Source organism: Sapajus apella, unplaced genomic scaffold (assembly GCF_009761245.1).
Source record: "Sapajus apella isolate SASKATOON/1434 unplaced genomic scaffold, GSC_monkey_1.0 scaffold11, whole genome shotgun sequence".
NCBI lineage: Eukaryota > Metazoa > Chordata > Mammalia > Primates > Cebidae > Sapajus > Sapajus apella.
Genome location: NW_022436951.1, coordinates 21995155 through 22010435, shown reverse-complemented (window position 1 = coordinate 22010435; position 15281 = coordinate 21995155). Strand labels below are relative to the sequence as shown.

At 37.8% G+C, this 15281-nt stretch overlaps 1 protein-coding gene and 1 pseudogene across 1 annotated transcript in view; both read right to left on the bottom strand.

Moving 5' to 3' along the window:
* The window catches only part of CDH18 (cadherin 18), a 1107073-nt gene that overhangs the window by 648632 nt on the left and 443160 nt on the right, over positions 1 to 15281 (bottom strand). The gene's annotated exons all lie outside the window — the stretch shown is intronic.
* LOC116552138 lies at positions 10450 to 11548 on the bottom strand (annotated as a pseudogene).

Genomic DNA, 15281 nt, shown 5'->3' with positions numbered 1-15281 from the left:
AAAGATTGCTGTATGACTACACATGTCATGAATAGAATTTTTTAAAAGAACAAGGCCAAACTTTGATTCTGTTGTTGAGGCCGGAACTTCACCCTGAACACTGTGCTTGATTCATATCACTGAAACAACCATGGTTAATTACCTTCATTTTCCTGTGACCCAAGAACCCCTACTATCCAGTCTTGTTACCAAAACATCTTCATAAGACACACTCTTCCTACACTTGCTCAGCCACTATGCCCCAAATCCATCTACCAATTCAGTGCAAACCCTTTTAAAATCCTAATAGATTTTTTTCAATTTATAAGGTCAACTGATCTTTCATGAAGCTGTGTAAAGCACACACTAAGAGAAGGATAGACTTTTCAACAAATGATAAGAGGAAGAGTGCACATCCTGGTGTGAAATCATGAAATTAGAATGTTGCTTTACACAACACACAAAAATTAGCTCAAAATTGATTAAACACTTAAGTATAAGACCTGAAACTATAAAGCTGAAAGAAGAAAACATAAAGAAAAAATCTTCATGAAGTTTGTCTTGGCAAAGATTTCTCGGAATTATCTGAAAAGCACCAGAAAATAGAGAGGTGGGATAGCATCAACCTGAAAAACTTCATTAGGGCAAAGGAAACAATCAACAAAGCAAAAGGGCAACCTAAAGAATGAGAAAAAGTATTTGCAAATTACATATCTGATAAAAGGTTAATATGCAAAGTACATTAATTTTTTTTCAATTTGATAGCAAAAAAACAAATATCCCAGTTAAAAATTGTCAAAGGATTTAAATAGACATTTCACCAAAGAAAGCACACAAAGGACCAATGAGTCCAATTAAAAGATGCCTTAATGTCACCAGTCATTAAGGAAACAAAAATCAAAATTACAATGAAGCATCACCCCGTACCTGTTAGGATGACTATTATCAAAAACAAAGCAAAACAAAACAGGGTTGGCTAATAAACGAATTGAAACTTTTGTGCACCTTTGGTGAGAATGTAAAATGGTACAGCCATGATGAAAACAATATGGAATTGTCTCTAAAAATTAGAAATAGAACTACCATAAAAATCTAGTAATTTCACTTCTAGATATTTATCCAAAAGAACTGAAATCTGGAAATCAAAGATATTTGTAATCTCATGTTCATTTCGGCATTATTTATAAGAGAGATGGTTTGGCTCTGTGTCCCCACCCAAATCTCACAAAAAACTGTAATCCCCAATGTGCAGAGGGACATCATAGGAGGTGATTAACTCATGGGACAGTTACACCCTTTCAGTTCTTGTGATAGTACTGAGGTCTCACAGATCTGATTGTTAGAAAGTAGGTAGCACTCCCCGCTTTGCTCTTTCTTTCTCTCCTGCTCCACTATGTGAGGACACAGTGATTACTCCCCCTTAGCCTTCCACCTCGATTGCAAGTTTTCTGAGGCCTCACTAGCCATGCTACCTGTACAACCTGAAGAACTATGAATCAATGAAACCACTTTTCTTGATTAATTACCGAGTCTCAGGTAGTTCTTTACAGCAACATGAGAATGGACTCATACAACAAGGAATTAGGCTTAGTGCCTGTCAGTGGATGAATGAAAAGAGAAAATATTCTATATACAATGAAATCTCATTCAGTCTTAAAATTTAAAAGAAGGAAATCCAATCATATGGGACAACATGGAAGAACGTTGAAGACATTATGGTAAGTGCAATAAGCTAGTCGCAGAAGAGCAAACACTGCATGATTTTACTTATGCAAGTTATCTAAAGTAATCAAGCACATAGAAACAAAAAATAGAATGATGGTTGCCAGTGGCTGGAGCAAATGGGTAGCTGCTGTTCAGTAAGTACACACTTTCAATCCTGCAAGACCCAGAAGTTCAATTGATCTGTTGTATAGCACTATGCTTCTAGTTAACGATACTGTATTATATACTTAGAAAAGTGATTGGGAGTAAATATTATGTATGTGGTTCTAATTTTCTACAACAGTAAAAAATAGTTTTTATCATAGATTATTTGTATTATTATTATTATTATTACTACTTAGTTTGTATAATACTTTAATTAAAAGTCACTTGAAGGAAAGTTAATAAAGTGGTTTATTAACTTTCGGTTTTTGGATACATAGTCTTCCGCTGGGGAGAAGAGATAGCCTTGCCTTCCCCTGTTGACCATGGTCCCTGACTACCTTCTTCTTGGTCAGTCTTGGCTAATGCTAGTCTCCCCAGTGGGCCTCCCTAGGGCATTTCAGTATCATTACATTTACTATAGAAAATCTTTTTCGAGTAGAGTCACTTCTCAGTCTGTATCACTAAACAGCCTATAATGTTTGTGAACTTCAGTTTGTTTCATCTGTAATGATAACAGCTCTCCTATTCGTCTCATAAAGATATGAAAATAGAAAATAAAAGATCACACGAAGAAAAGTTCTTTGAAAACAATATATAAAGATATAGTGCTATTGTTTTTCAGAAAACAGCTAAAATGTCTCTGAGCTACAAAGGAATTCTTCTATCAGGAAAGAAATACACATGGTGGAAATTTAAAATAGGATTTTTTTGGGGATATGTAAATTACTGTGGTATTAAACCACTCAAATGTGGTCTATCACTGAGCTTATTTTTACAGTGCTGCAGTGCTCCAACAAGTTTCGTTGGTATAAATCAATGTATAGGCTACCATATATTGATGAATCAGCTCTTTTGCAACTACTGAAAACACAATTCATTGTCCAGGCATTTCTCTATCTCTGACACAAATCAAAATGCTTTACCTTCCAGGAAGAGTTGAGTTTGTCAGCTTATCATCTTACCAACTTTCAAGAACAAAATATGAGTTTGTAAGTTGTGATTCATAGTATTACAAAGTTTTGTTAGTGATTGCTCTTACATTAGTGTATTGACTTAAAGAAAATTTAAGAAACATAAAAGATCTTAGAAAATAAATGTTGAAGCTATTTTAAAGATTTATAGGACACAGAAGATTTTTCTTTTCCCATAGACCATTTATACTCAAAGCAAACATAATACACTCTTTTCAGGATGTTTGCCAAGCTATGACTTATGAACTTTTTGATTAGAATTGATCTTTTCTAAGGAAAGAGTTCAGCAGTCAAGTTTGAACACAATCACCTGGCCTTAGCTGACTGGACTAAGAATGGACTCTTGAGAAATGAGAACACAATAAGATACTCAATCCTAAGCATCTGGATTTTGGACTCAGAAACAGTTCCTGTATGTAGCCTAAAGCATATGTGATATAAAAGTACCTGTGGTTCAGCCTTGCTCCATTATATAGAAAATGTTGGTTGAGACAGAGAAAAAGAGAATGAGAAAAAGATAGAACTAGCTATAGATACAAGAAAAATAAGAAAAAAATATGGACCTAATATAGTAGAATGAAAACATATCCGCCAAAATATATCTATATCTTTATCCAATTTATCAGTTATTTCTAGTTTCTTTCTGATATCTGGCTAATTTCTGCCCTTAGGTTCCATGCTATAAGAAAATACACATTAATTTTACACAATTTGACCTTTATCTACACTTATGTTCTATTACTAGTAATTGACAAATATTCACTATTAATACTCTACATGAATACAATTCTTGTTAAGCAATAAATAAACTACACATTATACATCAGAGGTGTTTGATGAGATTTTTAACGACTTGGTCTTTTATGTTCCTTTAGCCAAATAAATGAATGGATTTGACATGTACCTCTGATAACTAAACCTTAAAGAGACATTATGTGATTGGAAATGTTCTATTTCTCTATTGCTAGCTATAAAACCAAGATAATCCAAGTAGGTGTGGAGCTCCTTCAACTTTGGTCCTAGATGAGGAGAGCCAGAGATTACTCATGGAGAACATAAAATAAGAGTTAAAGCAAAAAAGCAACCACCAAACAAATAAAACTTCTACTGATACAGGCCACTGATGTTACAAAGTCATTTTTATTTCAGCATAAGACATCCAAAGCATGCTGATAGAAAGAGGAGTAAAACACTAATAATAGGGTATGGAACGGGAAAATGTTTTGAAGAATTATATAAAGCTCTAAAATTGTACACTAGATAACAACTATGATTGTTTTGGATGAATCAGTGAAAGTGCAGGGGAAAATAATCTGTTAGATGGATCTTTAGAAACGACAAGATAGAAAGTACCTATTCTGATAACAGATTTAGTGGCAGTAATATTACTTGCATTTTGCAGGTAATATATTTTAGGGAAAATCAGAGGCCTCTATATACAAATACTCAGAGGTAAAACATGAAAGGTAGCATACCAGAGTTCTTCCTTTAGAGAACCAGAACCAATAGGTACATATAGAGAGAGAGAGTGAGAGAGAGAGATTTGTTTTAAGGAATTCACTTACGTGATTATGGAAGCTGGCAAGTCTAAAATACTCTGGGCAGTCTGACCCATAATTTTAAGTTGGAGCATAAAATTAGCCATAACAAGAAGATTGTAGGGGGGAATTCAACTTTTTTTAATAACAGAGAGACATTGAACAATTTTGAGTGGGTAGGCCTATGTTAAGGGATTCAAGAATAATCTAATGTTAACCTATACAAATTTGTAGTGAACAGACTCAGTTATCTTTTACCTCAATTTCTTTCTTTTAAAAATCTTATATCAATATAAGTAATACTTAATCCTGTTTCAGAATAGACTCTTACAGAATCCCAATCACCTCTAGTTCCTATAGACCTTATCCATACCATTTTCTTTTTATCACAACTCAATATTTAATTACTCAAATCCATTTACTTCTCGAGATAACTCAACAGGACTCTTTATTCCTACTTTCTTATATTTAATTTATTGTCAAATAAAGAACAATTTATTTGGCCCTTCCACTGTTTTTTCTGAAACTTCTGTGGCAAAAGCAACTAATAACTTCAAAACTAAAATCACTTAATATCATTTTTTAAAATTCTTCAGTATATTTAAATTATTTGCCAAATTTTGATCCCATTGTCTAATCCCTTCTGCATAAAAAAAAAGTCTCTCCTACTTTCTTTTTAAAAATGTGTTCTTCCTTCTTCTCTCTCTTAGTTTTTTTGGCTGCTTTTTTAAGAGTTAAAAAAAAACAGTAAATATTGCTCTGAATATTTTTAAAGCAAAATATACTCAGTGCAAAAATATTGATATGCATAATGACAAAAAGCTGTAAGAGAAAAAAATCATCTGTAACTCTACCTTTCATTTCGAATATTTGGATTCTATTTTCCAGTGTCTATGTAGCCTACATATATATTTTAAAAATATCGCTATAGTATCAATATTGGTAATATCATATTTAATGCTTTGTTTTTTCTTTGATCAGAGTAGATATTTGTTCAACAAAATAACTAACCAGAATCAGTATACTAAAAGCAAAACAAATTGCAGGTAATAGCAATTTCAAGTTCCTACAATGAACAATCCCTTCTATTGTGTATATATATTTGTGTGCCTTTATGAATACTCTTGAAAAAGTATATACATATGTATGCCCTGTTAGGAAACAGAACAAGTTATCAACTGCTTTAGACTTTGCGGTTTCATTCAAAATGCAATGAACTTTATGCTGTACTGATTTATGTATTTTGACAAGTAATGGTTGTATAAACCATTTTAAGAATATATTTTGTCAAAAATCTATTGTTTTTCAAAATTTGGGTCCATTACATCATACTTTATTCTGTTCTATTGATCTATTTTACATATAGCTTTACAATAAAGTATTTTTTTTCTTTGTTTTCTTTTGTTTGAAATGGAGTTTAACTCTTATTGCCTAGGCTGGAGTGCGGGTAGGATCTCAGCTCACTGCAACCTCTGCCTCCTGGGTTCAAGTGATTCTCCTGCCTCAGCTTCCTGAGTAGATGAGATTACAGAAGCACACCACCAAGCCCAGGTAATTTTTATATTTTTAGTGGAGACGGGGTTTCACCATGTTGATCAGGCTGATGTCAAACTCACAACCTCAAGTGATCCACCCACTTAGGCCTCCCAAAGTGCCTGGCCAACAATAAAGCCTTGATGTCAGGTAACAGAATGCATGTAAACTGCTGCATCTTTTTCGAAGTTATAGCTAGCTTATGGTTTTTACACTTCCATAATTTTTCTACTTTTTAAACTTATTTTGAAATAGATTTCAATTGATATAAAAGTTTGAATATACTGTACATAGTTCCTATATTTATCAGTCTTCTCTATTATTAACATATTTTATCAATATGATAAATTTTTCATGATTACTGAACCAATACAAATGCACTACTATTAACTACAATGCATAACTTTATTCAAATGTTTTTTGGTTGCCTAATGCCCATATTCTGGTCCTGGATTCTATCCCCCACTTTTACTATTTTTGGGTCTTTTCTGGTTTTAATTGAGCATTTTATATGAATCTATTCTGTGTCTTCTCTTGGCATATATATTATTTCTCATTTTCTTATTAGTTACTCTGGAATTTATAATAAGTTTTCAAATAAGTAGCTTCAAGTGTAGTGCTGTTAGGTCATTCTAGAATATTCCAAATTCCTCACTTTCGTCCCTTGTGATTTTGCTGTCAGCCATTTCACTTCTTGATATACAAAAGTCATCAAATTGTTATCATAACTTTAAGCAAACTACTATGTTTCACATACATTAGCAGTAAAATAATTATTTTCCTTTCATGAATTCCTTCTCTGCTTATCTTTCTCTTCATGTATAACTTTTTTTAATTACCAGGCAGTCTGACAGGCTGCAGATTTAAGAAAGAATTGATGTTGCATCTCCAATCCAAAGGCAGTTTGAAGAAACAGTTCTCTCTTCTTTGAGACAAAGTTTGCTCTTCCTATATTATTTTCCTTCTGTCTGGTGACTCTCTTTTAACATTTCCTACAGGAAAGGTTGAGCAGATTTTCTGGCATTGAATTCCTTCTGCTTGTATCATTTATCATTCATCTTGAAGGATGATTCCATTTGTATTAGTCTGTTTTAATAATAAAGACTAAGACTGCAGCACTCATAAATAAAAACAGGTTAAATGGACACACAGTTCCACATGGCTGGGAGGCCTCACAATTATGGCAGGAGGCAAAGGAAGACCAAAGTGACATCCTACATGGCAACAGACAAGAGAGCCTGTGCAGGTGAACTGAACTTTATGAAACCATCAGCTCTCATGGGACTTATTCACTATCATGAGAACAGTATGGGAAAACTTGCCCCCATGATTCAATTACCTCCCACCAGGACCCTCCCATGACATGTGGTAATTATGGGAGCTATAACTGAAGATGAGATTTGGCTGGAGACACAGCCAACCCATATCACCATTAAATATAAAATTATAAGTTGTGGTTTTTTTTCTTTTTTTCTTAGAACACTAAATATTTCACTTTTTTTTATTTCTTAAAATGTTCTTGTTTAAATAAACTTTATTTTTAGAAGTTTTAGATTTACAGAGTTGTAAAATTAGTACAGATAATTCCTATAAACTTCATACCCAGTATTCCCTATTATGAACATCTTACATTATTTGTTATAATTAATGATCTTATATAGAGACATTATTGACTAAAGTCTGTACATTTTTTAAAAATTTATTTTATTGCATTTTAGGTTTTGGGGTTAAATATTTCACTCTTTTCTTGATGCTTGCACAGTGTCTAATTTTAGTTCTGGTGCAATTCTTATCCTTATCCTTCTTTATATGCTATATATTTTCCTTTATACTGTCATATAAAGTACCCCCTAACCACTCAATGGCTTTCTTCAAGATTTTTTTTATATTTTATGTAGTACGGTTTTTATATGATAAAATTATTTGTGTTGTTTTTTGATATCCTACTTGGTGTTCTCTGAGCGGCTTCTATCAATGGCTTGGTGTCTGCCATTAATTTTAGAAAGTAACAAACCTGCATGTTCTGCACATGTACCCCTGATGTTAAAGTATAATTTAAAAAAAATACAGATAAAAAATGAAAAAATTAAAGGAAGCTCTTTGCTACTATCAGTTCACAAATTCTTCTTTTCTGCTCTCTTTCTCCTTCTGCTCATCAAATTATACATGACTTATAACTTATGATAATGCCCCATATTTCTTGGATTTTCTTTTTTTTTTTTTTTCAGACAATTTTGCTGGAGTGTGGTGGCAAAATCTCAGCTCGCTGCACTTGAACATCTGTCTCCTGGGTTCAAGTGATTCTCATCCCTTAGCCTTCTGAGTAGCTGGGATTAAAGGAGTGTGTCACCACACTAGGCTAATTTTTTTTTTTTTTTTTTTTTTTTTTTTTTTTTTTTTTTTTTTTTTTTGTAGAAATGGGGTTTTGCTATGTTGTCCAGGCTGGTCTTAAACTCCTGGCCTCAAGTGACCTACCTCTCCCCACCAGCCTCCCAAAGTGCTGATACTGTAGGTGTGAGCCATCATGCCCAGCCTACACCTTGTATATCATTTGTATTTGGACCTCATATTTTTCTTCTATTCTTTTTTCTGTTTACATTTCAGTTTAGGAAGTTTCTACTTACATACCTTCAAGAAGCCTGGTTATTTTCTAAGCTATGTTTAATCTATTTATCAAGCGGTTCTCATTTCTGTCACATGATTTTTAATTTCCAGCATTTTCTTTTGATTCATTTTTAGAATTTTAATTTATCTGCTTTTAGTACCTATCTGTTGTAACATCTTCTATACTTTTTCTATTGGAGTCTGTAACATATTAATTATTTTTATTTTAGATAACCTGTCTGATGATTTTAATACCTGTTTTCCATTTGAGTCTGGTTCTGATGACTGCTTTGTCTAAGACTGTGATTTTCTTTACTTTTGGCATGTCTTGTGATTTTATTTTTTTGTTAGTGTCTTCTATTACTGTATTAATTTGTTCTCACATTGCTGCAAATATACTACCCAAGACTGGGTAATTTATAAAGGAAAGAGGTTTAATTGACTCACAGTTCAGCATGGCTGGCTAGGCCTCAGGAAACTCACAATCATGGTGAAAGGGAAAGTAAATATGCCCTTCTTCACAGGGTGACAGGAAGGAGAATGCATGAGTGCCCAGTGAAGGGGGAAGCCCCTTATAAAACCAAAAGATCTCGAGAGAACTAACTCACTATTACGAGAACAGGATGGAAGAAATCACCCCCATGATTCAATTATCTCCACCTGGTCCTTCTCATGACACGTGGTGGGGTGCAAGTGTCAGGGCATCCCTGTGTGGATGTTCACATACTCCCGGATTTCCTTGAGCTTGGTGGCTTGGTGGAAATAGGCAGCAGAGATGTACTTCCTGACGATGTCCTAGTCAGTGCCACATAAGGCCAGGCTCATCCGCTGCTGCACTATGATGTCCTTGAGTTGAGCTCACACCCCCCGGACCTTCTGCATGGCCTTAGCATGGATGAAATGATCATTACACCAGATGGTGGAGTAATTATTGTTTTTCTACTGGTAGAACATGATGGATGAGATACATGCAGGTAGACATTCAGGTAGGTCAAACGATTGCTCTCAGGGACAGCAAACTTCTCCAGGATTTGATTGCTCTCCTCCTCTCTGCCCTTGGGCCTGTAGAAGATGACCGGGACAGAGAGCATGGAGATGATGAGCAGGATCTCGGAGATGCAGCCCATGTCACAGGACACGATGAGCATCTTGGACACAGCAGGGTTCAGTGGGAACTCCACCATCAGCTGCCCAGTAGAGGTCAGACCACCTGTGTTGTCCAGGGCCCCAAGGATCCAGAGCTGATGCATGGAGTTGAGCATGTTGTCCTCCAGGGGCAGGTCCATGAAGTGGAACTGCAGCAGTTCCTGCACCCCGAGGGACTTGAGCAGCAGCACCACGTTGACCAGGTTGGTCCTTTGGATCTCGGACACTGTGGCGGTCAGGGGCTCATTCTTATAGGTGCTCTGGGTGTAGAGCCTTGCCACTGACCCCTTTTCAAGGGGGTGCCTGAGTGCTAGGACCTAGGGTCCCCAATTTGGGATGGAGGTTCTGACATCCTTACTGGGAAAGCTGCTCCCTTGGCTTCTCCAAGGTTTGCAGGCAACTGTTTCCCTAAAATACTAAGGTCAGTGTGACCTTTAGCTTCTCTCTTGGTCAAGCACCCCAGGACAGAGGAAGGGGTCCCTTGCAGCTCGGTCTGGCAGTGAGAGCTCTCCATCCAGCTCCTCTCTGGGCAGGAGGTGGGGCCCTGGCCTCCTCTCATACCCCAGGCTCTGAGTCAGCCATCGACTGCATGCTAGGGCTGCTTGGTGACAAGGAGCCCCCATGGCAGGCAGGGACTAAGGAGTGGCATGGCCTTGACCTTGGTTCCTGAGGAGTGGGCTGGCACATGGGGCAGCAAGCTGTTCCTGAGTCTAGCTGCAGATTTATGTAAATATGGAATTTGGTCCCAGTTTTCCCTTCTGTTTCCTTCCCCTGCCCTGGAACATCGTCAGTATTAGAACCCGTGGGTTGGTGGATTTCTGCAGCCTGTCAATGAGCAACGCTTAATTATCAGGCAAATGTCTACTTATCTCACCTGGGGTGGGCTTAGGCCTCTGAAAGGGATGATCTAGCTCAGGCTGGGAGGTGGTGGGAGGGAACTGAGGGCACTTCCAGGGGTGGGGCTGTGGCCACAGAGAAGCACGGGTGTGGACGTGGGCGTGTGACCCACACCTGTGGTCTCTCAGCTCCGTGTCCACACAGCTGTGGCAGCCAGGCTGGCCTCTCCTGCACGGTGCCATTCCAGGCAGACCCCTTTGTCTTTCTAGGGCTCAGCTCTCCTGTCTGAGGGTGGCCGTGGGGATGAGGCCGGTGGCTCAGGCATGAATCTGTACCTTTGCCAGGAGGCTAGGTTGTCACGCAGAGCTCAGCTCCCTGTGGCCAGTGGACAGAATTCTGTCCTGAGCTGTCACAGCTTTATCTGGCTCTTCCTCCTTCTTGACACCCATTATATCTCCCAGTTTGGTCCCAGCCAGTCCCCGGTGTTTGTGCTGAGCCTTCTTGCGCTCCTTCTGCCCCCTGTGCCTCCGCACCGTTTGGCTGCCTTTCCGAGCAAGGATGGCCGGTCAGAAGTGGCTCCTTCACTGGAATCACCGACTCCGGCTGCTTGGTGAAGACAATGCGCTCATCCGGTAAAGGAGGCACCACCAGCTTGTGCACCATTAGGGGCACCTTGGCCGCGTTGTCCTCTTCAAAGTCCTGGTACACCTCCAGCCGATGGACCACCTCACTGGTGAGCGCATTATCCTCGTTGATCTGTCTCCGCTGAGCTGAAATGCGCTTCTGCTTCTGTTTATGCAGGTGCTGCTCCCGACTCCTCACATAGTCCTTGGAAGAGCAGCCCAGCGGATTGCGGAACTCATCCTTCCCCTCATCCATCATGTACCAAGCCCGATCAGCTTGCCTCTGGTCATCCTCCCACTGCTGCTGCTCCTCCTCTGTGTCAAATGAAATTCCTTCTTTGCCCTCCTCACGTCTTCCTCGGCCTCCAGAAAGATGCGGGGTGGACACCAAGTGTCTTCTGTCATCGGCCCACTCGTTGTATTTGTAGGAGGGAGTTGGCAGAGGAATTCAAAACCAGCCTGGCCAACGTGATGAAATCCTGTCTCTACTGAAAATACAAAAATTGGCTTAGGGTGGTGGCATACACCTGTAGTCTCAGCTACTTGGGAGGCCAAGGCATAAGAATCACTTTAACCTGGGAGGAATAGATTGCAGTGAGATGATATGGCACTACTGCACTACAGCCTGGACAACAGAGAGAGACCCTGTTTCCAAAAATAAATAAATAAATAAATAAATAAGAATTCAGTTAAAATAAGATAATTAAGGCAAACTCTAACATAATATGACTAGTGTCCTTATAAAAGAAGAATTTTGACACAGGGAGAACTCAACATGAAGATAAAGGCAGTGGTGAAGTGATGCTCTATGAGCCAAGGAACACCAAAGATTTCTGGCAAACCTTAGACATTCTGGGAAAACGTGGAACAGACTTTTCTTCACCGATCTCATGAGAAACCAACCCTGTCAGTACCTTGATCATGGACTTTTAGCCTCCAGAACTGGGAGGCAGTTTCTGAAGTTTAAACTATGAGTTTGTAGGAGTTTGTTAACACAATCCTAGCATACTAATACAGATTTTTGAAACTGAGAAGCAGAGTGTAGCTGTAACAAATACTGAAAAATATGGAAGTATTTGAAATTGGATAATGAATAGAAGCTGGAAGAATTTTGAGATGTATGATTTGAAAAAGCCTAAATTGCCTTGCAGAGACTGTTAGTAAAATATGGACATTAGAGGCAATTCTAGTGATGGCTCAGAAATAAAAGAGGAAAGGTATAAGGTTACCATCATTGTAAAGAATATCTTGTCATTAAAAATAATGTTGCTAGAAATATAAATATTAAAGGTGATTCTGATGAAGTCTCCAGTGGAAATGAGGAACGTATTAATGGAAACCAAAGGAAAAGTGAACCTTGCTCACATAACATATGAATTGATTGAGGTGGAAAATAGAACTGGTAAGTGGAAAACTGGCATATTTAGATAAGAAGTTTGTTTGTTTGTTTATTAGATATGGAGTCTTGCTTTGTTGCCTAGGCTGGAGTGCAGTGGCACAATCAGCTCACTGCAGTCTCAAAATTCTGGGCTCAAGTGATCCTCTCACCTCAGCCTCTCATGTAGCTGGGACTATAAGCATGCACCACTATGCCCAGATAACTTTTCTCTTCCCCCACCTTTAGTAGTGGGGTCTTGCTATGTTGCCAAGGCTGGTCTGGAATGCCTAGCCTCAAGTGATATTTCTGCCTTGGCCTCCAAAAATGTTTGGATCACATGTGGGAACCACTGCATCTAGCCTAGATGTGAAGATTTCTTAGCAAAGTGCTGAAGGCATGATGTGGTTTCTCCTCACTGCTTATAGTGAAATGTGAGAGGGGAGAAGTCCAGTGAAAGTCAATTGTTAAATAAGAAGAAATCAGGCCAATATTTTGTATGATTTTGGCTTATTCAGATAGCACACCCTTGAAACAGGGCCAAGAGTATAGCTGGACAACTGCTTGCTACAGTGATTTAGATGTATGATGTAAGGATTCAATCAACCATGTCAGTAGAAGTCAAGAATACAGATGCAGTGATTCACAAAAGGTATGTGGAAGCCTCTCTTGTGTGATGTCTTGGACCTCTGTGAATTGCAAGGGAAGTGTACAAGATTTTGAAAATTTTGAAACAACAGAAACACTGCCTGCCTGGACTGATAAAGACATAGATGGGGTGAAATAAAAGAACAGTGAGAACAGAATCAATGAAGGAATAATGATTTTGAGATCAGAGCCACAGATCAAGAGAGCAGAGCCACTTCCAGGAGGTTCCAGAGTGTAAACTTCCAGGGAGAGCCTGGGAAACTGGGCTACCTCCCTGAGAGGTATGTCGGGGGATAGGGAGTATAGCCCAGATTGAGACATTGACCTCCACCTGTGGAATTCTGGCCTGCAGTTCCTGAGTCAATGACAGACGAACGAATGCACTCTCACATCATTACAGTAATTCAAGTGGCCTAGAGATGGCCGTCAGCTGCTTTCAGAGGGCAACTGCAGCCAATCGACCAAGACTCCGTCTCCAACATTACATTTATTCAGTAAAAGAATTCATAACAGAGGTTCTAAGTCAACAAACTTGTGGATAATTAACATGGTTAAAAGAATGGTTATGTGAATGATAAAAGCTTTAGGTTTGGGGTCCAGAGTAAACACTATTAATGAATAATTCCCGTTTGATTTCCCCCTGAGAGGACCATCCAGCACAAAGTTTACATGAGTAAACAGAGTAGAGACCAAGGGATGTGGGGTAAACAGACTTAACTGGGAAAGCCTCTTATCATCTGTATCTTCTCTCTAACTTAATGGACCTGCCACCTTTGGCCTGTCCCAATAAAACCTTCTGGCCTTCCAAAAGGTTTGAGACTAATATATATTTTTTCCCAATATTTCCTTAATATTTTGCCAGCCACCCTGAGTGAATATAAACACCAGATCCCACAGTGCTGAGCTGCCTCTCTGTCACAGGATTATTAAGCCAAGGATAATTATTAAGAGTCTTAAAATCTAATAGATTTTATCCTGCCTAGTTTTAGAATTGTTTGGGACCTGTGACCCTTTTATTTTTTCTCTTCTATTTCTCTCTTTTGGTATAGAAATGTCTATTCTACACCTATAGCAGCACTGCATTTTGAAAGAATATAACTAGTCTGGTTCATAGCTTTACAGATGGAGAGCACTTTGCTTCAGGATAAGTCACAGCCTCAGTTTCATCAGTATCTGATTTAAATAATACTTAGATGAGATTTTATATTTAGACTTGATGTCGGAATGAGTTAAGACTTGCGAGAGTGTTGGCATGTGGTGAATGTGTTTTGCATGTGAGAAGGGCATAAATTGGGGGGAGTCAAAAGATAAATTATATTGGATTGAATTCTGTCCCACCAAAATTTATAGGTTGAAGTCTTAACGTCAGTACCTCAAAATGTGACTTTCTTTGAAGACAGGGTATACACAGATGTAATCCAGTTAAAATGACGTGATTAGCATAGACTCTAATCCAAGATGACTAAGATTCTTTAAAAGGGTGACAAACGGACAGAGACATGCACATAGTGAGATCATCATGCGAACAAAAAAGCAGACTTTGAGGTGATGCTCTACAAGCCAAGGAATGACAAAGATTGCCTAAAAACCTCCAGAAACCATGGGAGAGGCATCAAAAGAAAGAAACTCCTAATTCTATGATCTTTGACTTCTAACCTGCAGAACTGTGAGACAACACATTCTGTTGTTTCAGCTCTCCTGTTTGTGCTCTTTGCTATAGCAACCCTCCAAAACTAATAAAACACCATATAGATAAATAAAACAAGAAAAAAAAATCTAGCCTTTTTTCAAAGAATAAAAAACTAAAATGTATACATCTTATTTTAGTAAATGAATTTAAATCTTATTTTTAGTTTGTTTTTGATATATGTGAGATACATTCATGAAGTATTCTGATAAAATTAAACTAGCATATCCCTTTTTAATAAAGTATTTTTGTTAATATGTAGAAACATAAATGTTGCAGAATTATAATTAAAATGAATTATTAACATTATTTAATAAATATTTTTTGCATAATCACCTGATAAACTTCCTCATTTTTCAATAGTAAATACTGCTGTTAAAGTTAACCTTTATATGATTAATCTTTGTAAATCTTTACAATCTGATTTTTCTATGTGAAAAAAAGCATTGCATATGAAGGGCACTGAAGTTG